The 23,311-nt window shown below is 37.2% G+C and overlaps 1 protein-coding gene and 1 pseudogene across 8 annotated transcripts in view; both read right to left on the bottom strand.

Annotated features, from left to right (window-relative positions):
• SUGCT (succinyl-CoA:glutarate-CoA transferase) overlaps positions 1 to 23,311 on the bottom strand; it is an 863,222-nt gene that overhangs the window by 645,066 nt on the left and 194,845 nt on the right. The gene's annotated exons all lie outside the window — the stretch shown is intronic.
• On the bottom strand, positions 13,051 to 13,280 carry LOC308510564 (cytochrome c oxidase subunit 6C-like; annotated as a pseudogene). The gene has a single exon. The product of its transcript is annotated as a cytochrome c oxidase subunit 6C-like (transcript).

The raw sequence follows: 23,311 nt of genomic DNA, 5'->3' as shown, positions 1-23,311 counted from the left end.
TCTGTAATTGTAGGGCTTCGGTTCAGCTAGACTTCAGGCGATTCTCAATGATGGCTGACCTGTATTTCAGTTGTAATTCTGACGTGGTCACGAGAGAGGAGGTAAGCACAGAGTTTACCTAGTCTGCCATCTTGACTGGAAAATCCCCTTTCCAATTTTTATTATAAACCTTTATTTATATATCTGTATTTCCCCTCCTTCTGCTATCCTTCTATCCACACAAACCAAACAATACACAAACTCTAAAATAGTTGTATTCTACTTTTTATTTTTATTATATCCTATACCTTTTTATTCCTAGATGTTAGCAAAATAATCCTCTTTCACATGCATACACATGCACAGACTACAAACGTGAATGTGTTTTAGGGGTCATGATACATTTTATTAGGCATCATACAGTACACAGGACACTATACAATCTGCTGAAAATATAAGGCAGTAGCCAGCTATAAATTTTACAATACTATTTTCTTTCAAAATATAATTTGAGGAGTTCCTTGGATTTTTTATGATAGTTCACTAAGAACAAGATTTAATGAGAATATTCCCAAAGTAAAGTTTAGGCTAAAAGTAACGGGTAGTGAATTCAGGGTTACTATTTACTCTTAAAAGAAAAGCAAGATGATAAGGGTGTAAGAAAAACTAAGAAAACAAATTGAGAGTAAACTTTTCATATTAAATAGACGATTACAAACAATGAAGAATTGGTTGGAGTTCCAGCACCTCATAAGGTGAAATAAACACAAGCCAACTTTCTTTCGCAATGACTACAACTATAAACCCGGACAGGATGCGTGGTGCAGCTACTTGACTCAGAAAGTAAGTAACAGCAGGTAAATCAGGAAGGAACACCAAAATGTAAAGTGTAATCAAACTGGTAGTGAGATTGGCATTTTGTTTTCCTACAGTGCCACGGGTCTGTACTCAGGACAGCCAAGACCTAAAAGTGAGCACTGTAGTGCAGACAGAGATCTAGGAGTGAACCTTCCTTTCTTGCTCAAAGAGCAGAAAAGGAAACTCCTAAAGTTCAAAAACTATGGGGAAAATTTCCATGGGTTTGTTTTCTCTCCTGTTGTTGTTGTTGTTGTTCTCTCATGCCTTAGTCCAGAGGCAATACTGCCCAACAGGGGTCAGAGGGATAGAGTGGTGGCATTGAAAGTGGCCAGTAACGTAAAAGCCAGAACTATAAGGAAGGGGAGACTTTATCTCTGATTGATGCAGCTGCAATGGTGTGGCACCAACCCCTTGTTTTTATTTCCTCTCTCTCGGTTGCACGACCCACCAGTTCCTGGTCTGAGGATCATAAAGAAGAGCCCAGGAAAACAGAAAGAACTGAAGAGGCACTAGAAAAGAAAAAGGCCTGGAAACTGATCCCATAAAATTGTTTATGAACTCAGGGTTCACCCCCTATCTATACATGTGTGGATCTGACCTTCATTAGTATGGCAGAGACTTTGAAAATTAAACTAACAGAGATCTCAGCCCAGGTCCCAGATTGACCACTGTGTGGTGTGCATGCAGGACAGATTCAAATGGCACTGCAAAAACTTTCAAAATGTATTGCCATTAGAACCAGAGTCAACAGAAGGCAGTTTGAACTCACAGCCTGAACCTAATTGGGTCAAACGTCTGCTAAAACAAAGCATCAGCATTCTCCATGGTATTTAAATAACCATGGGTTCCATAACTTTACATTCAAAACATCCAGGATAAAATTAAAAATTACTCAGCATATGAAGAGTCACAAAAATCTCAACTCACAAAGGAAGACATTCAACAGACACAGATGAAATGGCCCATGTTAAAATTATCTTACAAAGTCTTTAAAGCAGTTGTTATAAAAATGTTCAAATAACAATAACAAATACTCTTGAAAAGAATATTAAAATTATAGTATCAGATATATAATCAAGTGGAAATTTTACCAAATGGAAATTTGATAAATGAAAATTATATATGTATCAAATGGAAATTATAGAACTGAAAAATACAATAACCAAAATTTAAAAATTCACTAAATGGACTCAATAGCAGACTATAAATGACAGAGGAAAGAGTAAATGACCTGAATACAGATCAACAGAAACCATCCAATCTTAAAAAAGGGGGGGGGAAGATTTTTAAAATGAACAGTAATAATAACAATAGGTTTAACATTCATATCATAAGAGTAACAGAAAGAAAGGATGGGAATAGGTTCAGTGCTGAGAAAACTCTTTTATAATAACTGAAAACGTCCCAGGTGAAAGACACAAACACAGATTGAACAAGCTAAATGAATCTCATATATGAAAAAGCCAAGGAAATCCACACCAGATACAGAGTCAAACAGTTGAAAGCTAAAGACAAAGAAAAAATGTCTTGAAAGTTGCCAAAGAAAAATGATGCATTACCTATAAGGGGGCAATAATTCAAATGATTATGGATTTCTTGTCAGAAACCACAGCAGCCAGAAGGAATTAGCACAACATTTTTTAAATTCTGAAAGAAAAAAAAATACTATAACTCAGAATCTATATCCAGTGAAAATACCCTTCAGCAATGAAGATGAAATAATGACATTCTCAGATGAATGGAAACTAAGAAAATTTGTATCCAGCAGACTTGCTCTAAAAGAATTGCTAAAGGAAGTTTTTAAGACAGAAGGAAAATAATAGAATGAAACTTCAAAAATAGAGTAGTATCAAACTGTTAAAGAAAGAGTAATTATATCTTTATGTGTTGACATGAAAAGATATCCAAGACATATTAAACGAAAATAACAAATAGCCAAACCATATTAATTTTATAATCTGTCAATGGTTTAAATAATAAGTAGATAACTACTAGTTAACAGGCTAAAGATAAATAGAGCAATGATAGAGAGATACATATATAAAATTTCTCAAAAGATCTAAGAATATATTAATAGTAATTAACTAAAACTGGAATTAGAGGAAAGGAAAAAGTTTTACTTTCCCTTTACAGCCTTCTCTGTGATTTAAACTTTCTAATTTCAAATGTGTTAATTACATAATTTTTAAAAGAATTAAGCAATGTTCTATTTTAACAGTATAAAATAATATAATCTATATCTATATATCTAATCTGTATCTATATGGCATCCCCTGTTGTTATTACACATTGAATTTCAGTTATAATACACATTAGAAAAACATCTTCACATCTTTCAGCTGACATAGGAACCTACGGTACGCTCGCTCATCAATACTCATGGTATTTTTTTCTTCAGTTGTATCCTAGCTATTTATTCATTCATTCACAAATACTTATTTGAACATCCATTCTGTCGATGAACTAGATTCTGAATTCATAGTCTCTGCTCTCACAGAATTTACATTCCCTGAGAGTACTATGGGGTACATTACTGTGAGGATACATAGCTACAAATACATAACTAGACAAAATAATTATAAATTGATGAATGCTGTGGTAAAAATTAACGTAAGATTAAATAACAAAGGTAGCAGTATAACTTACTTTTTAGATAGGGCGGTCAGAAACAAACTTTCAAAGGAGGGATATTTATGCTGACAGGTAAAGCATAAGAATAAGAACTGATCAGCTCCATTAGGAGTGGAGGAAGAACATAACATAGAGGAAATAAAACATGTGCAAAGGCCCGGAGGTGGAAAAGAAGCCTGTGATTTCAAAATCCAGATACAGATATGGATATGGATTCAGACACAGATAGGTACTGTATTTTGCCGCATTTAATGCACTCCTGTGTATAATGCACACCCATGTTTTTGGCCCAAACTGTCAGGGGAAAAAAAAAAATTTGTTTTAACTTTTTTTTAAATTTAAATTTAATGGGGTGACAATGAATAGTAAAAATACATAGGTCTCAAGTGTACAATTCTGTAATACATCATCTACATATCACATTGTGTGTTCACACCCCGTTTAAATTTTTTAATTCAAATTTTTATTTGTTTACATTTAGGTACTTGTTTTTTTGTATTATAAAGGAATTTTAGCATTTATTTTTTAATATATTATGGTACAAGAAATGTTATGTAACAAACAATTACAAAACATAAGACCAGATACAAGGTACAAGAAATTTTATGTACCAGTAACAAATTTACGATATTCACGCATCACAGAAGGCCAAAAACTCTTCGTCATTGTAGGTTCATCCTAAATTCAACAAAACCGATGATCGTATTCCAGTGTATTATTTTGCATATGGATATCATTTTTTATTTCTAAAGTGTTTTTAACTCATAAGCATAAATAAAAAAATTAAAAACATTTATATAGATACAGAATTAGTACTACCCATGTACACTCTCATCCTATTTTTCCCTCACAAATTTAGGCAAAAAAGTGCACATTATACACAGCAAAATATGGTAATTTCTCCTCCAAAAACTCAAAGCCCATTGGAAGAAAAGAAGGAACTCCTACCCCAAAAGTGGCTAGTCAGAGGGACTTGCCTTAATTAGGTATCCCAAGAAACAAACTTATACATACCCAAACAAAACTGATTGCACCTTTCCACTCTCTCCCTGTCTCTTAAAATTTTTTTTATTGATAAAACACCATTCTTCCATTGTCCCATAAAAGTGTACTACAGTAGTTCCCCCTTATCTGCAGTTTCAATATCCATAGTTTCAATTACCCTGATCAACCATGGTCTCAAAACATTAAATGGAAAATTCCAAAAAATAAACAATTCATACGTTTCAAATTGGGTGCCATTCTGAGGTATGTGATGAAATCTCGCACCATCCTGCTCTGTCCTGCCAGGGACGTGGATCATCCCTTTGTCTAGCATACCTATGCTGTCTCTCTACTCTCTGCACACATTAGTCACTTTGCAGCCATCTCGGTTGTCAGATGTCATGGCACCACAGTGCTTAAATTCAAGTAACACTTATTTTACTTAATGCCACATTCACATAACTTTTATTACATACAGAATATTGTTCTAATTGTTCAGTTTTGTTATTGTTATTGACCTCTTACTGTGCCTAATTTATAAATTAAACTTTATCATGGGTATGGATGTAAAGGCAAAAACACAGTATATGAGGTGTGATCATAAACTACGGTGAATGTTTAAATTTTAAAAAGAATGTATTACAGTAAAAGATACATTGCCATTAATCCCCCTCAAAATACAGCCCCTCACTTCGAACACACTTATCCCATCATTCTTGCCACTTTCTGAAGCAGTTCTGGGAGTCCTCTTGCATGAATGTCTTTAGTTGAGCTGTCATGGCTGCCTTGATGTCCTGAATCTATTCAAATGTTTACCTTTCGTTGTCATTTTGACTTTGGGGAAGAGCCAGAAATCACATCGTGTCAGATTCAGTGAATAAGGTGGATGAGGACACACCGGTTTCTATTGGACAGAAATTGCCATACCAGAAGCGATGTGTGACACGGAGCATATATAGGGTTCGATACTATATGTGGTTTCAGGCATTTACTAGGAGTCTTGCAATGTCTCCACCACCACCCCCAGATACAGGGGGACTACTACACAAACATCATCCGGTGTTCACAGCAAAACTCCAGACCTTTCTTCATTTACCCACAACTACACCATGTTTCCTTCTCCAAACTCAGAAGACTGAGGTTTGTGACCCTGTGTGCACCAGTACTTTCACAGAAATTGGACCTACCTCGATTAAGTTTGAAATTCCAGGCCCTCTCTTCTAAGTACTCAGCCCCATAAATCACACTTTTTAATCCTACTCCCTTGGATTGTGGCCAACCCATCCAATCCAGATTCTATGGGAGAGGTAGGGGAACTGGGGATGAAGGTGGATGGATGGCATCTACAATTTGGTCCCTAACAACTCTCCACCATTGCACCCTTGATGCAAACAATCTATGCTCAGGTCAGATGACATTGCTCTCTACACTCCCCTCACGTCTTCCTCCATGTCTTGCCCAGGCGCTTCATTCAGTTCTGGATTGCATGTTAAAGGAACGGCAGAGTCCCAACAGACCAGTGAGTGCCATCAGATGAAAATAATATAGTGGAGACTGATAAGACTAGAACATGAGTTTTCTCCCTAAGCCATTCAAATTCACACTAATCACACGGACCTCATCTGCAGGCTAAATTCAGTCCAGAAGCCACTCATCAAGTTTCTGACATCCCAACTCCATACACACAGATGTTACCTTTCCTTTAAGGCCTTCAGGCACTGCTTCTCTCACAACGTTTGTGCCGCTCCCCTTAATTTGAATCAATACTTTGTCTCTATCTCAACTTGATAGAAAGAAAAGGGAAAGAATATGCAGTTAGAAGACATGGGCTAAATCTACTTGCTAACCTATGATTAAAGCAATTGATATCTCTGAACCTCAATTTCCTCATTTGTAAAATGAAGATAACATCTACTTCACAAGGTTAATACAGAAAAATACATGCGAAAAGCACCAGATAAATGTTAATTCAAACTGTACTTGCAGATTCTCCTCACCTCCATTCCAGAAATAGCTCTTGCTCCAGAGCCAGCTTACTATTCCTTGTTCCTGATCCTCCATGAGCACATGCCCAGCTACGTGTCCGACACACTGTATTAACATGCTGCCTTCCGCGTCTAGACAATAGTATCCTGCACTGCCAAGTATGTGCCATGCAACTCAGTTGCTTCACTAAGAACTTCAAGTCTTACTTCACAGCAAAAAATTAAAAAGCAAAAATAATTAACCAAAACATTGTGGTATATGACCAGATGCAGAAGGGGTCCTAGGTATATGCCAATAAATTACATACATAAAAAGAAAAAATTAATATACCGTGTTTCCCCAAAAATAAGACCTAGCCAGACCATCAGCTCTAATGCGTCTTTTGGAGCAAAAATTAACATAAGACCCAGTATATACAATATGATATGATATGATATATGATATGATATGGTATGATACGATATGATATGATATGATACGATACGATGTGATGTGATGTGATATGATATGATATGACATATGATATAAGACTCGGTCTTATACTAAAATACGACTGGGTCTTATATTAATTTTTGCTCCAAAAGACGCATTAGAGCTGATGGTCCGGCTAGGTCTTATTTTCGGGGAAACACGGTAGCTATTTTGTACCTGCCTGAGTAAACTCTATGATAATGAATTCAACTTGCAAGTACTTTTTATCTACAGAATATCTGAAACATCATAACAGATTTCTATGACTCCTGTCATTGACTCATTTCTACTAAAACTGAGTTATCTCATCAAAACCCCTAAAAATACTTTCTAAAACTGATTCGCCACAAACAGAATGAGTCATAGAGAAACCACCTGTTTATCTCTGCTGTTACTTATAAAAATAAACGTACACAGAAATTCCAATATCAAGAACAATCAGAAATACACATACATAGACAAAATCCAGTCCGGAGACCCTCAGTATCTTCCTAATTTGAATTTGAGAACTTCTTTGTATTATATTCCTTCTTCAGAAGTACATACTCACCCGCTGAAAATTCTCACACATCAAAACCAATATCCTCAAATTAACAGGGGATTATTAACTTTAAAGTCATTTTAAAATCTCATAATGCTCTCCGTGGTTAAAATCTATAAAGCTTTAGGGTTACTTTTAGGGTTAATTTACAAATATAAATTTGATATACACCTTATTCTATTATAGTTAAGTGGAAAACCACAGAATTAAATACCTATTATTTCTAGAATCATTTAACATGTCCATACAAAGTAAAAGGAGAAAAAAAGTGTAGCTTTCTAACTTTAAAACACCTATCTGGGAATTTATACTGTCACAGTTTTTCTCCTTTGGGCTTCACTAGTAGTAATTTTCACCTATGAATTCTCTGAAATCGTTTAATAATACTTACTGTTATGATATACAATTAAAGCACGTGATATAATTTTTATACACAGTATTAAGTCTTGATTTTAGAGTTCGGTCTTGCAACATAATAATCCTCTGTTTTTATGTATTTGTACAACTTTTTATGAAAACAAATATGGATTTGAGATTACGAATTCTTATAGGACTGTGTATCTAGCTTACTCACATTAAAACTTTGCAGTTATTTGATTAAGAATAGACCTGCTCCTTACAGTCACTTTTGTTCCTGTGCTTCAGACAAACATTACCTTTTCTTGTAAACAAGCATACTTCATGGAATAATGTTCTCTTAGAAAGCATTCTCTGTGATTTTTACAGATTTCTCATTCAAAGTTTATATATATCGGCGGTGCCAAAAAAATGAATACACACATTTTAAGAGATGTTAACACTTAGGTCAACGTTGCTCAAGCAATTCGCCATAATCAGAAGTGTCTGGACGCTGATGGTAACCACTTTGAGCACCTCTTGTAACTGCAGACATCAAACGTGACTTGTATTCATCTTTTGTTATCGGTATATATGAATACATTTTTTCTTTCTTAAAATGTGTATACATTTTTGGCACCCTCTGTATATATACATATACACATACACACACATATGTATATGTATATATTTGCATATAATTTGTCTGAACAATTTTAAAGATTTTTCCATTGATATAAAAAAATTAATTCTATTAAGAATTAAAACATTTGGATGCTATTTTCCAGCTGAGAAAAAAATATATAGCCTTCAGGAATATATATTTACCAGGAAAATCAGAAGAAACAAAACTATGGAGGATACCCATATACAAATGGTGAATAACATATAAGAGTTCAAAAGAAAAACGTGCTTAAGAGCAGCCATGACACACTTTAGTTTAAAAATCAGATTAATGCATTTGGTGTATATATAAGAAAAAATATAAAGAGTTAACCATTCAGTACATTTTAACAGACAGTTTTCTTTATCAACCCCAAACTACTTTGCAAACATGAATTGTTTACAAAAGATGCAGGGCGTAAGGTCAGCAATACATTTGTGCAATGGCTACCGTCACTCTTCAACATCCCAGATGACTACCAAGAAAGAGACAGACACCTGACAGATGATGTTACAAAGTTTTAAACTGTCTTCATGTGAACTTGTCAGCTCTTCAACTGTTATTCCACTACTGCACTTGTAAGAAAACAGGAAGAACATCGGGGAAAAAAAATAATCCAACAACAAATCTTAAAAAAAAAAAAAAAAAAAAAAAACAATATCAAGGCAGTAAGATCATGTCAAACACACACAAACACAACCCTGGGTCTCATTTGAAAATGCCACCCTCCCTCAGGCCTCTGCTTTTGGTCATGCTATTTTCTTTGTATATCTTACTTTCTTCTTATTCTACATAAATCCATGTTTATTCTTCTTGCATTTCAGTGCTAATTTTAAAGTCTACATCAACATGAACAACATAAAGCAGGTTACAAAACCATGTACATGCCCCTGGGCTCTGCATGACCCGATGGTGCTGACTGGCTCCTGAGAAATCCCTGAGAGGATAATGAGTCTTCAGGGGAGATGTGTAAGATTCCGAGCTTTAGCTGCTTCTCCCTGCACACAAATCCTTCTAACTGTCCAATCTGGAGAATCAGGAGTGATTTTCCCCCACAAGGGATCATTGCTGAGCCCTTCTATATGAAGTAGGTTGCTTTATATGTAGTTGGGGCCACAGGAAGAACCATACCTAGGGATCCTCACTTTCGGGTTCTTTTCACTATGCTTAGGATGGGTGTGAAGGGTTATGAGAGAGAGAGAGAGAGAGAGAGAGAGAGAGAGAGAGAGAGAGAGAGAGAGAGAGAGAGAGAGAAAGTGTGGCAGAGAGAAAGGTGGGGACACACCTAACTGTGTTACCTGTGGTTTTCTCAGTTTTAGGATATGGTGGGATGATTTTCGCTCTTTTTCTCTTTTGACCACTTGACTGTGTTGTCTAAAAACCCTAGCATGGCAGATGACTCCCCTTGCTGTCTGGGCCTGCCTCCCTTCTCCCATACCCCCTTCTCTGTTGCAGAGTCCCTAAGCAAGAGCCATACCAAGGGAACTCATCTGCCATACTAAGGTTTTAAGATCACACTGCCTATGGATTAGGGGCATGAACCTTGGTGTCAAACTGTCCTGAGTTTTAATTCCAGGTACACCACTCACTGGACCTTGAGGAAATTATTTAACTTCCCTAAGCTTTGGTTTCCACTTTTGTAAAACAGGGATAATAGCAGTGTGTGTGTAAGAACTGAGTCACTGTTCATTCAATTCTAGTTATTTGCAGTAGTTTTCTTCTATAAACTCACAGTGAGCACTGAATTAGTCCAAACACAGGGCTAGGTACCAGGAGCCTCTGGCCTGACACTTCCATGGACGCACTAATACACGGCCTTGTTTGCTGTGTGTCTGTTTAAGGACACCCTACTTAATACACGTTGATTCATGAATGTTGAACTCACAGCCAACAGCACTATAACTCATACAGGAATGAAGCTTACCTAACACATATATTTTCTTTGTAAGGTACGTTACAGCCTCCTTATACTTTAGGAACACTGGACAGCATTTCAGCACCACAATTTGGGTCCATTTTAAACAGCAAAATCACAAGAAAAAGGACGAAAAATGTGAAAACCATGGCATTAAACAGACCACGAAAGACACCAGTTTACAGTATGAGAGCTGAATCCAGCAGGCAGAGCACTGCTTTGTTCGCCCTGAGCTGGGAATATGCATGACAGGTGACACTGCTGCAAATGGCCATGAAAGGCAAATTCACAGTACCCAGTCCATACATGATGAGGATCAACTGTATAGAAACACTAAGAAATATTCAGTAAGTATTGGCCAGCAGGAACCACCAAAGACGCCTTCTGAGCTGGATGGTGACACTCAGATTTTCTTAGAGGAGGCAGAAGGGCAAGGAGAGCATGGAGGCGGAGAGAAGAGCTGAGGGGACAGACTTCAGGGATTAGGAGGCAGAATCAGTAGCATGGAATGATGGGAAGTGCTGCACGAACCATGCATCCTCGGCTGAATTTCCGTCACCTGCCTAGTATCACCCTCCAGTCCCCACTGGGAGCACAGCCTGGCGGCCGACATCCCCTCATCTAGCCATTGCTCTGAAAAGCTGCTTAATGTCACCAGTTTCCCTCTCCCTTTCCACAACCTGGTCCACTCCTGACATGAATACCCACACAACCCACAGAAGCTGGGTCTATGGCAACTGATTCTTGGGATGGAAATCCTCAAGCCCACCTGACTCCCTGTGGCCTCTATCCAATACTGCTATTTCCTGTCCACTGTACCATGATAACTGGAATCTCTGATATTAAACCCAGATTGGATTCAACTTTTCTATGCTTCTTAAAGAATATAATTGGGGCTAACGCTCACTCCATCCCCCTTCTTGTGACCAAAGTTTCTGCAGTCATTCCCTGAGTGGACCTACCTCACCTCAACTTCCTTCTTTCTCTCAGTGGCCTACTGTAACATTCCGTGAGTTGCCATACACAAATGTATGTAAAATGGTTAAACAGTTAAATACCAAGCTGCTGCAATATGGACATGGAGAGTCAGGATTAGAACAGAATCGATGATAGTGTGAACGGGGAAGAAATTATAGGGAAATTGTTACAGGTATAACTGGGAATTAGTTTCTTCAGGAAGAACTCAACTTAGAAGTCGTTTTCTTCTCAGAAAAGCCAGAGAAATATATAACAGTACTGTACTCCCTCCCCATCCTCCATTTCACCTCCAAAACAAAGAGGAAAGAGTTACAAAAAACATTTTGCCGACTTTTCTAGAGTATTGATCCCCCAACACCACTATGCAGTCTAGTGCTGACCTCATTGGATGTGACCTACCTAGAGAACTTACTAGAAATACAAGTTGTCGTCCTTCAGTATAGTTGCATTGTCCTTCAGTATAGTCCTCACTGGCCTACGTGGGAATCGAACCGGCAACCCTGTTGTTCAGAGCTCGAGCTCTAACCAACTGGCCGCCCCTTAGACTAAAGTTTTATAATGGGTGATTTGACTCAGGAGGGAAGAGCAGGAAGCATGGGGGTGTGGTCATGAAGAGTTCCTGAGAAGGTGACATCAGACACGAAATCTGAAGGATGAGTAGGAGTTTACTAGGCGAAGAGAAGAGGTGGAGAGTGTTCCAGGAAGATTAAAGTGATTGCAGGAACAAAGCCTTCAAGGCTGAAAGTGACTCATCTGAGGAAATGAAAGCAGGCAGTTTACCTGGAGTGCAGTAAAGGAGGTGGAGAATGGTGGGAGATGAGGTGGGAGATGATCAGGCTGGGTACCAAGGCCAGATCATGCCAGACATGAAGGCAAAGTGAAGTATTAAGTCTCTAATGCTTGGGAGACAAGAGCAGAAGCAGGGAAACAAAAATGAGGATTGCAGTGTTGTGAGAGAGACAGAGACCGTGGTCCAAGGTGGGGGCAGTGGTGATGGAAGTAAGTGGACATGAGAGGAGAGATTCAACATACATTAAAGATAAATATTTGCTTTAGTTGAATCTTACATTATTAATTTCCATTATATTTATTTTTACTGTTACCTACTATTTATGGCATGTGATGCTGGTTTTCATTGTATAGAAGTAAAATAACTTTTTTTAAAATAAGAGGTTGTTTTTGGTGGTGTTGAGTAAGTTGATACCGTGTTTCCCCGAAAATAAGACCTAGCTGGACCAGCTCTAATGCGTCTTTTGGAGCAAAAATTAATATAAGACCTGGTCTTATTTTAATATAATATAAGACTGGGTATAATATAATATAATATATAATACCAGGTATAATATAATATAATGTAATATAAAATAATACTGGGTCTTATACAATATTCTATTAGACAAAATTGTATTTTACAAATAAGACGACTAAAAGCAAATTTTTATCCTATCACATAGGATAAAACCACATTTTTTCTGGAATTAGTAGTGGTAGTTGTACAACCTTGTGAATATACTTAAAACCACTGAATGATACATTTTAAAAGGATGAATTTTTCATCTTATTTATTTTTTACTGTCTACTACATTTGTTTATTTATCAAGAGAAACTATCCCTTAGCCCAAATATCCATGTTTCATAGTTCTGGAACACAGGTCAGTGACAAACTTCCTTGGAAGTCAACTCAAAGAAATTCTTTACACTCCGAAATCACTTTGCACTCTGAAAGATACCAGCTTTCCTCATCTCCTCAAAATCTTTCATGGAATCATAATTTCTGTAGAAATCTGCATACACCTTCTTCCTTGGTTCAGCCACAGCAAACTTACAGAAAAAGCTGCAACCCCCAGAGAAACAATGACTGCTCCAAAAATCTGAAGTCGCAGGAGCTTGGCCAGAAGGCCACGCATCTGAGGTTTCGCCAAAGCACTGGAAGACATGGTAGCTATATTCTCCCTTAATACCAACATCCTTCCAGATGAAGAAATGGACGTGGCTTTCAAAAGGATTAATTTTATCGTATATGAATCATATCACAATTTAAAAATACATTATTGCTTCCAGACTTAAGCTTCCACTTTCAAGTTTCCTCCTATGTTGGACTGAATCATTGTTAAGACTTATAGCTATATAATACTACAACAGAGAAAAATTACACATACATACATACATACTGAGGCCAATGCATGTGAATTCCTTTCCCAAGCTCCCTTCTCTAGCATGTAGGTTTATAACAGAATCTTTAACTGTAGCGGTCATTTTCATCTTTATACATCCCAGGCGGGATACTTTAGTTGGTAGTGATGGGGACTTTGGAGGATTATGATGGTTGGTTGGTTGGTTGGTTGGCTGGTTGGTTGGTTGGTTGGTCGCTTGGTTGGTTGGTTGGTTCGCTGGTTGGCTGGTTGGTTTTGAACTTCTCAGTTACCTGAATGCAGCACGTATGATGCAGATACGCCTGCTCCTGAATGGTGCTGTTTCCTTAGACTCCGTGGCAGTCTACCTGTCTTACCTGACCCTTCATTGCTGTGATTGTCCATATTCTTTACTGGGACCTCTTCCCACTCCAGGCCAGTGCTTCTGAAATCTTGGCCCAGGTCACCCTGGGGCAATTAAGTCAGGACCTCTCGAGACGGGTCTAGGTGATAGAATTTTATTAAAGTCCCCAAGTGATTCCAGTGTGCAGTCAGGAAAGAAAACTGCTGCTCTTCATTCCCTCCCTGAATAACCTCATTTGCTCAGTCACTTTCATTATCATCTTTATAGCAGTGACTCACAAATCTGTCCTGCTAGTTCCCACTGCCTTCGTCATTCAAAATAAAAGCAACATTAAACCACAAACTAAAATTATACTTTTTAAATTGACACAAAACTTAAAAGTATTTTAAAGTTCAAATCACTTCTTTATAGATTTTTCTAATGTTCTCTCGTTTTTAAGGGGTAAGGTGCCTATGCTTTGTTGGTGTCCCAAAGAAAACGATCAGGCTGCCTCCTGGGAGATCGAACACATGCTAGAATGCCTTTCCTAAACTGCAGACATTTAGGGGGATTTCCATCCAATGGTCCCATAATCACTGAAAAATCAATATGACTAGAAAAGAACTTAGTATGTCCTCATTTCTCCCAACAAAACCTGCTCTTCCTCTCAGGTTAGCTATCTCAGTGAATAGCACTAACACCCACCCAGAGGATGAAGTAAAAACCTTGGGAATCATTATTTAATCCTCCATCTTTCATATCCCCGCCCTCAATTGGGACCAAATAAAATCAACTCTAACTCTTTAGTAGATCTCAAATCTGTTCGCTTTCTCTCTAGCCCCACAGCCACAGTCTTCTCTCTCGTGACATTCATTCATTTCATTCATCCCACAGACGTTTATAGGCTTATCATATGCCAGAACTGTCTATCATTTACTTACTCAAAAACTACTTACAGAGTATCTCCCTGCTGAATGGGGATCTGATGCTGAATGAGACAGCAGAGGTTTCCTGACTTTTATTATCAAGTCTGAAAGCAAGACCTGCCGTCTGTGTTCTTCAGTGTCTCTGAGATCCTACACTTCTTCAGTAGAGCAAGTGTCAACAGACAACAGCCCGCACGCCAAATACAGCCAGCTGACCATTTTTATCTGACACACAAACTAAAAATTATCTTTACATACGTAAGTGGTTTTTTAAAAATGAAAACTATTTCACGACAGACAAAAATTCCATTAAATTCAAATTTCAGTGTCCATAGATAAACTTTTATTAGAACACAGCCATGCTCATCTGTTGACATCTATGTCTGCTTTTGCACTATAAAAGTTTAGTGGTTGTGACAGAGACCACATACGACATTCTCACACTCTGCTTTGCACACCTGCTTGGTGCACTACAAATCACAGTGACAGTTATAACTCAACAGCATTTCAAATGTCATGCATATTATTTTACCACGATTTTTTATTACCACTGCAAACCTATCACATCAAAACAAGACAAGAGGAAAATATGACATACTTTTAGCGCACACTGAAGATGGACTATATCGTTATTGAATCAGATGACAAAGCATTTTGTTTATTATTCCATGACATTCTATCTGTACTAAAAGAATACAATACATGCCCAATTAAGCTTCACAATATTCCCAACTCACAGGAAAAGCAGGAGTCAGAAAAATTACAACATTTAAAACAGAATATCTCATCACAGCAGAATTTCTTCACAAAAGTAAACAAATGAAAATGAGATTGTAACCAAAGTGAATTCATGAGTGGTTCATTTGTTAGCCAAACAAGGAAAGCCATTTACCAATGGTGAGTCAATTAAGTCATGTTTGATTGCAGCAGCTGAAGCAATATGTCCAGAGAAAACAAACTTGTTTAGGACTATTAGTCTTTTGGTAAGAACAGTTGTTCAAAGAGTTTAAGACATTGGAAGCAATATCAATAGTCAATTTAAAAATGAGACACATTATTTTGAGTGGTTTCCTTGGCTTTGATGAATTGACAGATGTTACGGATACTGCTCAGTTGTTCTTTCTACAAGGAGTCAACACTGATTTTGAAGTGACTGAAGAATCAGCCTCTATGAGTAGGCTGCACGGAACAACTATAAACAAAAATATTTCCAAAGAAGATGAAAAAAACACTAATTCAATACAACGTAAGTAAAATCTACTAAGATATGTTATAACAGGATGGTAAAAATTTTGTGTGGAGCAAAAAGAGACTTAGTTGGACAAATTTACAGAGCTTGTAAAAACGTAGGGTGTTTAAAGCCTACGGTTATTCATTTTATTATTCATCAGCAAGAAGAACGCTGAGGAAAATATATGAATCTATCATGTGACATTAAACCAGTAGTATTAATGGTGATCTTCATGTGCTCTGATAGCCCCACAAAGTTTTCTCAGAAACAGAAGCTGAATATCCTGACTCCTGGTCAAGAATGAGACTTTTCTGAAGGAGGAGAATCACACTCTTAACCACTATCACCGAACACTGAATTAACTTTGGAGATTAGCTTTTCCTGTGGACTTGATAACGTTTTTAATTAATTCCACCTGAAATTACAAGGCAAAACAGCAAGGACATGCAAAACTTTATGGCAGTAAAGTCATTTCAATGACAACTAATGTTTGAATCACAAATACTGTCAGGCTACTTTATGTACTTCCCATGCTGGCAAAAGTTAAAACAAAAAGTGAGATTTCCATTCCCACACAAATTTGCAGCAGATACATTTTCTGAGCTTAAAATACAGCAGTGTTACTCAGACTTCGATGCAAGTGAAAAAGAAATTTCCGTATTTCAAAATCCGTTTTACTGTGCATTTGAGGAGCTTCCACCTAACTTTCAACTGTAAGTGATTAATCGGCAATATAATGACATGTAGAAAGAAAATGTCAGGAGAAATTCTAATAAATTCTATGAATGCCTTCCAGGCAATGAATACGCTCAATTAAAATCAGATAGCTGTGAACTGATATCACTATTTGGCTGCCCCTTTCTATGTGAAAAGACATTTTCAAAGATGAAATATGTAAATTCTTATTACAGATCAGTATTAAGAGATAAATATTTGCAACAATACTGATGATAGAGAACACTAGCTTTATACACAAATTAAGTGAAATGTTATCCTCCCAAAACAAAAAGAATTCCATTCTTCTCATTATCAAATCTGTATTACAAAAAAAAATTATACTCAATTGTTATATTTTTAATTTAATCAATCAAAATTTTGTTGAAGCTTACTTTTTTTCTTATTGTACAAGTACTTGCATAACATCCTCTAGCTTGCCTCTTGACCTGCAAAGCGTAAATTATTCACTATTTAGCCCTTTACCAAAAAAGTTTGCCAACCCCCTGCTCAAGAAGGTTGATGGTAAAATGGAGCATTTCAGTCTCCAGGGAGCACGAACTGTTTATAGATCCCAAAAGTACAACAGGTTACAAAAGTATAAAAATTGGTATAGATTATGATTGATATAAATTTAACACTCTAACACTGTCAGAAGAGGAACAAGGTACATACAATATACCTCCTAAGACTCTTACCAAAAGGTTCTGACACAGAATCAGACTTTAGGAATAATAAAGAAAGAACCCATGTACATGGTGGACTCCACATTGGAGACTGCAGTGATTCAAGCACATCTTCAGGATCCACTTCTAATTCTAGCTTTTTTGCTACTTCTACCACATCTGCAGTTACATTCTCCATTGAAGTCTTGAACCCTCGAAGTCATCCATGAGGGTTGGAATCAATTTCCTCAAATGCCTATTAATATTGATATTTTCACCTCTTCCCATGAATTACAAAAGTCCTTAATAGCACACAGAATAGTGAGTCCTTTCCAGAAGGTGTTCCATTTACGTTGCCCAGCCCCATCAGAGGAACCACTACCTGTGGCAGCTATAACCTTATGAAATGCATTTCTTAAACAGGAAGACTTTCAAGTTTGAAATTACTCCTTGATCCATGGGCTGTACAATGAGTGTTGTGTTAAAGCATGAAAACAGCCTTAATCTCATTGTACTTCCCCATCAGAGCTCTTGGGTGACCAGGTGCATTGTCAATGGCAGTAATATTCTAAAAGGAATCTTTTTTACTTAGCAGTAGGTCTCAACAGTAGGCTTAAAATGTTTAGGAAACCATATTGTAAACAGGTGTGCTGTCATCCAGGCTTTGTTGTCACATTTATGAAGCACAGGCAGAGTAGATTTAGCATAATTCTTAAGGACTCTAGGATTTTCAGAATGGTAAATGAGCATTGGCTTCAACTTAAACACTGCTAGCTACATTAGCCCCTAATAAGATAGTCAGCCTGTCCTCTGAAACCAGCCACTGATTCCTCCTCTCTAGCTATGAATGTCCTAGATGGGCTCTTCTTCCAATAAAAGCCTGTTTCATCTATGTTGAAAATCTGGTGTTTAGTGTTAAGTACGGAAGGGAAGCAAAGTTTTGTCACCCCCTTTTGGGATATTGATTTTAAGCTGGTTTTTAACAAACAAAAGACTCAAGAAAAACCTTTGACCTTCCCCCTAACTGCCTGAAAGGAATTTAGAGAACATGCTGTGGGAAGGGAGATAGCATCACAGATTACTATACTTTAATATAAACTAGGGTGTGATAGAGAGGAACCCAGCAAGGCCCATTTGATTAAAGTCTTCTCTGTGTCCCATGGTTAGAGATAGCCCAGCAACCATTTATTTACCAAACATTTGCTTTTCCATCTCCATGTGAATTGCATTCCTGCCCTTCAAAGTCCCAAACTGCAAAACCCCCTTATCCTTAGCTCCAGAATGGCATATAAGCTTCAACTGCCTGATCTGTCGCGGATCTCATATTCTTATGGACCCCCAAATATATATCTGTAAAATAAACTTTGGACATTTTCTCCTATTAATCTGTCTCTGTTAAGTATAATTATTAGCCCAGCTAGAAGAACTTAGAAGGTGGGAGGAAAAATTATCTTTGGAGCCCCAACATCAGCTTCATTAATTATCTTAGCTAGATCATCTATAAATCTTGCTGCAGCTTGTACATCTGCACGTTATGCTTTGCCTGGCACTTTTATGTTATCAATGCAGCTTCTTCCCTTAAACCTAATGAAACAGCCTCTGCTAGCTTCAAACATTTCTTCTGCAGCCTCCTCACCTCTCTCAGCCTTCATAGAATTGAAGAGAGTTAGGGCCTTGCTCTGGATTAAGCTTTGGTTTAAGGGAATATTGTGGCTGATTTGATCCTCTGTCCAGACCACTAAAACTTTCTCTGTATTATTAATAAAGCTGTTTTGCTTTCTTATCATTTGTGTGCTCACTGGAGTGGCACTTTTAATGTCTTCCAAGAACTGTTCCTTTGCATTCAAGGCTTGGCTAACTGTTTGGTGCAAGAGGCCCAGTTTTCAGCCCATCTTGGCTTTCAACATGCCTTCCTCACTAGCGTAATCATTTCTAACTTTTGATTTAAAGTGAGAGACATACAACTCTCCCTTTCATTTGAAAGTTAGAGGCCATTTCAGGGTTATTAACTGGCCTAATTTCAATATTGTTGTGTCTCCAGAAATAGGGAGGCTCGAGGAGACGAAGAGATATGGAAGAGCGGTGAGTTGGTGGAGCAGTCAGAAAACACACAATATTTATAGATTAAGTTTACCATCTTATATGAGTATGGTCATGGCGCCCCAAAACAATTATAATAGTAACATCACAGATCACCATAACAAATATAATTAAAAACTGAAATATTATGAAAATTACCAAAATGTGACATAGAGACATGAAATAAGCAGATGCTGTTGTGAAAACGCCACCTAGACTTGCTCAGTGCAGGGCTGCCACAAACCTTCAATTTGTAAATATTGCAATATCTGTGAAGTGCAATAAAGCATAGTGCAATCAAATGAGGCCTGCCTGTGCTCCCCCCGTTTCCCACCTTTCCTCCCCTCCCGGCCCTCCACATGCACTGGTGTATGCAGTGCCTTCATTTGCGCTATCAGAGCTGAATGTGTTTTCTGCTGACACCCTGACTGATACATCTGCCTGGAAACTTCCTACTCAGGTTTCTACATGCAGTGTGAATAGATGCACCTCTATGAAAGCCTGGTTGACAACACCTTCCCCAGGCTGAGCTGCGTCCTCCCTTGTTTAGGGCCCTCTCACACATTCTTCATCAGTTTGTCGTCCTTTTACATAACCCCAGTCTCACTGATTACTCTCTGACACCTTACAGAGTGTAGAGGACAAAACTGTACATGTGCTCACTTATTCTTTGGTGGGGATCCAGGCAGAAGAGAGTTTAAAAAATGGACAAAATAGAAATCGATTAATAGGACTACCCACGCTGGTCTCATTTCTTTTCCTCACTGTAGCACTTTTTCCTTAAAATTCTTTCTCAGACTCTCAAAACATATATCATAAAATGAAAGCAGAAAATAATGATAGTCATCAAAATTGCTGCAAGAGTAGCCAGAAACAAACCCAGTATCTCCAATTTTTCAGAAGTAAATGACTGAAGTGAAAAAAAGAGATGGAGAAAAATGGGTTCGGGCACATTCAAGTTTGATACTGATGAAGCTGATGATGGTTGTCATATTTCTTGCACTGAAGATGTTGTAATATTAAGACTAACAGAAAATATCAAATTTTACATTGTGGTAAAAAAATAACCACCTCTACAGACAAAAATAATAGTATAATGAATCTTAAAATGACTAAGATATAAAAGCAGAAAAACTGATATTAGTTTGCTTAACAACTGATTTTTGCTTTACTACAAGAGTTATTGATTGGAAGAATAAATATCTAAACAAAATTTCAAAAACCCAATTTGGTGTTTTCGTTTGCTTGAGTTTGTTTTTTCTTTTTTTTAACCTATTCCTCAGGTATCCTTTAACTTCAATGTGTACACAAATTACCTGGGGAATCTTGTATACAGTGCAGACTCTGATTCGTTAGATCTGAGAGGAGACCTGAGATCCTGCATTTCTGTCAAGCTCCCAGGTGAGACTGCCGCTTATCTGTTAGCACATTTTGAGTACATAGAAAAATCCTTATGAAAAAAACTGTCCTTTCCTGCTCTTGTAGTTTCATTTTAAAAGACGTTTCTCAAGCCGTAGCTGCATCAGAATCCCCTGGAGCCGCGGGAAAACACAGATTCTTGTTGTGTCTGGACTGTGGTGGTAGCACACATGTGATAAAACTGCACAGAACAGACACACACGAGTGCACATACAACTGGTGAACCTGGATCTCTGTACTATTTCTTCCAATTATATGTGAATCTATAATAATCTAAATTACAGTTAAACACACACACACACACACACACACACACACACACACACGGACTGCTGGGCTCTATCACCAGAGTTTCTGATTCAGCAGATCAGTATGCATCCAAATAATGTACATTCCTCACAAGCTCCGAGGAGAGAGAGCAGTCTGGGAACCACACTTAGAGAACCACTGATGTCAAATAATGGTTTTCTTCTTTGGATGCACATTAAAATAACCTGGGAACTTTTGAAAAACTCTTAATGCCCAGTCCCACCACAGAACAATGAAATAGTAATTTCTGGACATAAATATTGAGTATTAGTATTTTTAAAAGCTTCTCAGATAATTCTACTATGAAGACAAAATTGAGAACCACTAATCTAAAATTTTAAATATCCATTTCTTTAATCATACTCAACCTACTTCATTTACGAGAGAGGTACAAGAGTAGCGAATTTTCCATTGACTGAAAAATGAAGACAGAAAACAAAAGTTGGCAAAGTTGCCATTAAATGGAACTACGTTTTTATCCTAACTCGAAATGTGATGTTAGTTAGTGATTAATGCCTGCTTAAAAATGTTTTGTTACCACCCAATAAAATTAATTAAAAAAAAAAAAATGTTTTGTTACCAAAATAAAGCCTTATTTATTCTAGAAATTTTCTAAAAACAGGTTCTGGAACTCTGATCACAATTATTACCTAACCCATAAAGATGTTATATGAATTAATGAGATAATGAGGTAAAGGCTTGGAGAATCTTGGAAGGGTAGTGAAAAAAAAAATACAATCAAATTATTATTAGCACAATATGCTGAATACCCAAATAAATCTAATAATCCATTCAAGGAAATAGGGACATAATTTGTTTATTTTTTAATAGGGGGAAATAAGCATATATAATTTGTTTAATGTAAAATCATAAAAATTTGACCAAAAGAGATCAATTATTGGCACATTTCAAAATGGAAAATGCTTTTTCAGCATAAAAAGAAAAGTTATTAAATTTAATGCTTAAAAATGGGCAGAGGACTTGGGGAGACATTTCTCTAAGAAGGACATACAGAAGGCAAGAAGACATATGAAGAAATGCTCAACCTCACTAACCATCAGAGAAATGCAAATAAAAACCACAATGAGATACCACCTCACTCCAGTCAAAATGGCTATTATCAATAAATCAACAAACAACAAATGCTGGCGCGGATGTGGAGAAAAGGGAACGCTAGTGCACTGTTGGTGGGACTGCAGATTAGTGCAGCCACTATGGAAAACAGTATGGAGGTATCTCAGGAATCTGAAAATGGAACTACCCTATGATCCAGTAATTCCACTCCTAGGCATCTACCCGGAGAAATCCAAAACTCCAATTCAAAAATCTGTATGCACTCCTATGTTTATTGCAGCACTTTACACAATAGCCAAGATATGGAAACAACCGAAATGCCCATCGGTAGATGACTGGATTAAGAAGCTGTGGTACATTTATACAATGGAGTATTACGCAGCCATAAAGAAGAAAGAAATCTTATCATTTGCAGCAACATGGATGGATCTAGAGAACATTATGTTAAGTGAAATAAGTCAGAAAGAGAAAGACAAGTACCATATGATCTCACTTATATATGGAATCTAAAGAAAAGACTATGTGAATGAACTAATCAGAGTCAGTTTTGGGGACGCAGAGAAAAAACCGAGAGTGGTTAGATGGGTGTGTGGGAGGGGGTTGGGGATAAGGGGAAAGGTGAAGGGATTTGGAAGCAGCTGGTAACCACAAGATGGCCTCAGGGTTTTTCTTTTGAAAATTAATTTGGGGAAGGTATTCTATAATGTTGTAAAGATTTTGTTGGGTATCCGATGGACATGCGTCCTATTTGGGAGACCACCTCAGGGATACTGTGGATACCTGATCATGGCATTGTACATCAGAAGCTAAACATTAATGAATGCCAACTATAATTTTATATATATAATGTGATGGTTCAGTGTGAGGTCGGAGGGATAGTGGATGGGGGGAGGGGGGTTCACAGTATGAGGGATATAAATGATGAACGTCTAAGTATTACCTTGTTTTGTACACCTGAAACTAATAAATAAATTAATTAATAAATAAAAAAATAAAAAAAATGAAAAAAAAAAATTTAATGCTTAATATAACATTTTATATTAAAAACAGAAAAGCTTGGAAGGAATAGTTATAAC

This window comes from Rhinolophus hipposideros (assembly GCF_964194185.1).
Source record: "Rhinolophus hipposideros genome assembly, chromosome: 18".
Classification (NCBI taxonomy): domain Eukaryota; kingdom Metazoa; phylum Chordata; class Mammalia; order Chiroptera; family Rhinolophidae; genus Rhinolophus; species Rhinolophus hipposideros.
This window is presented reverse-complemented; position numbering and strand designations above follow the sequence as displayed.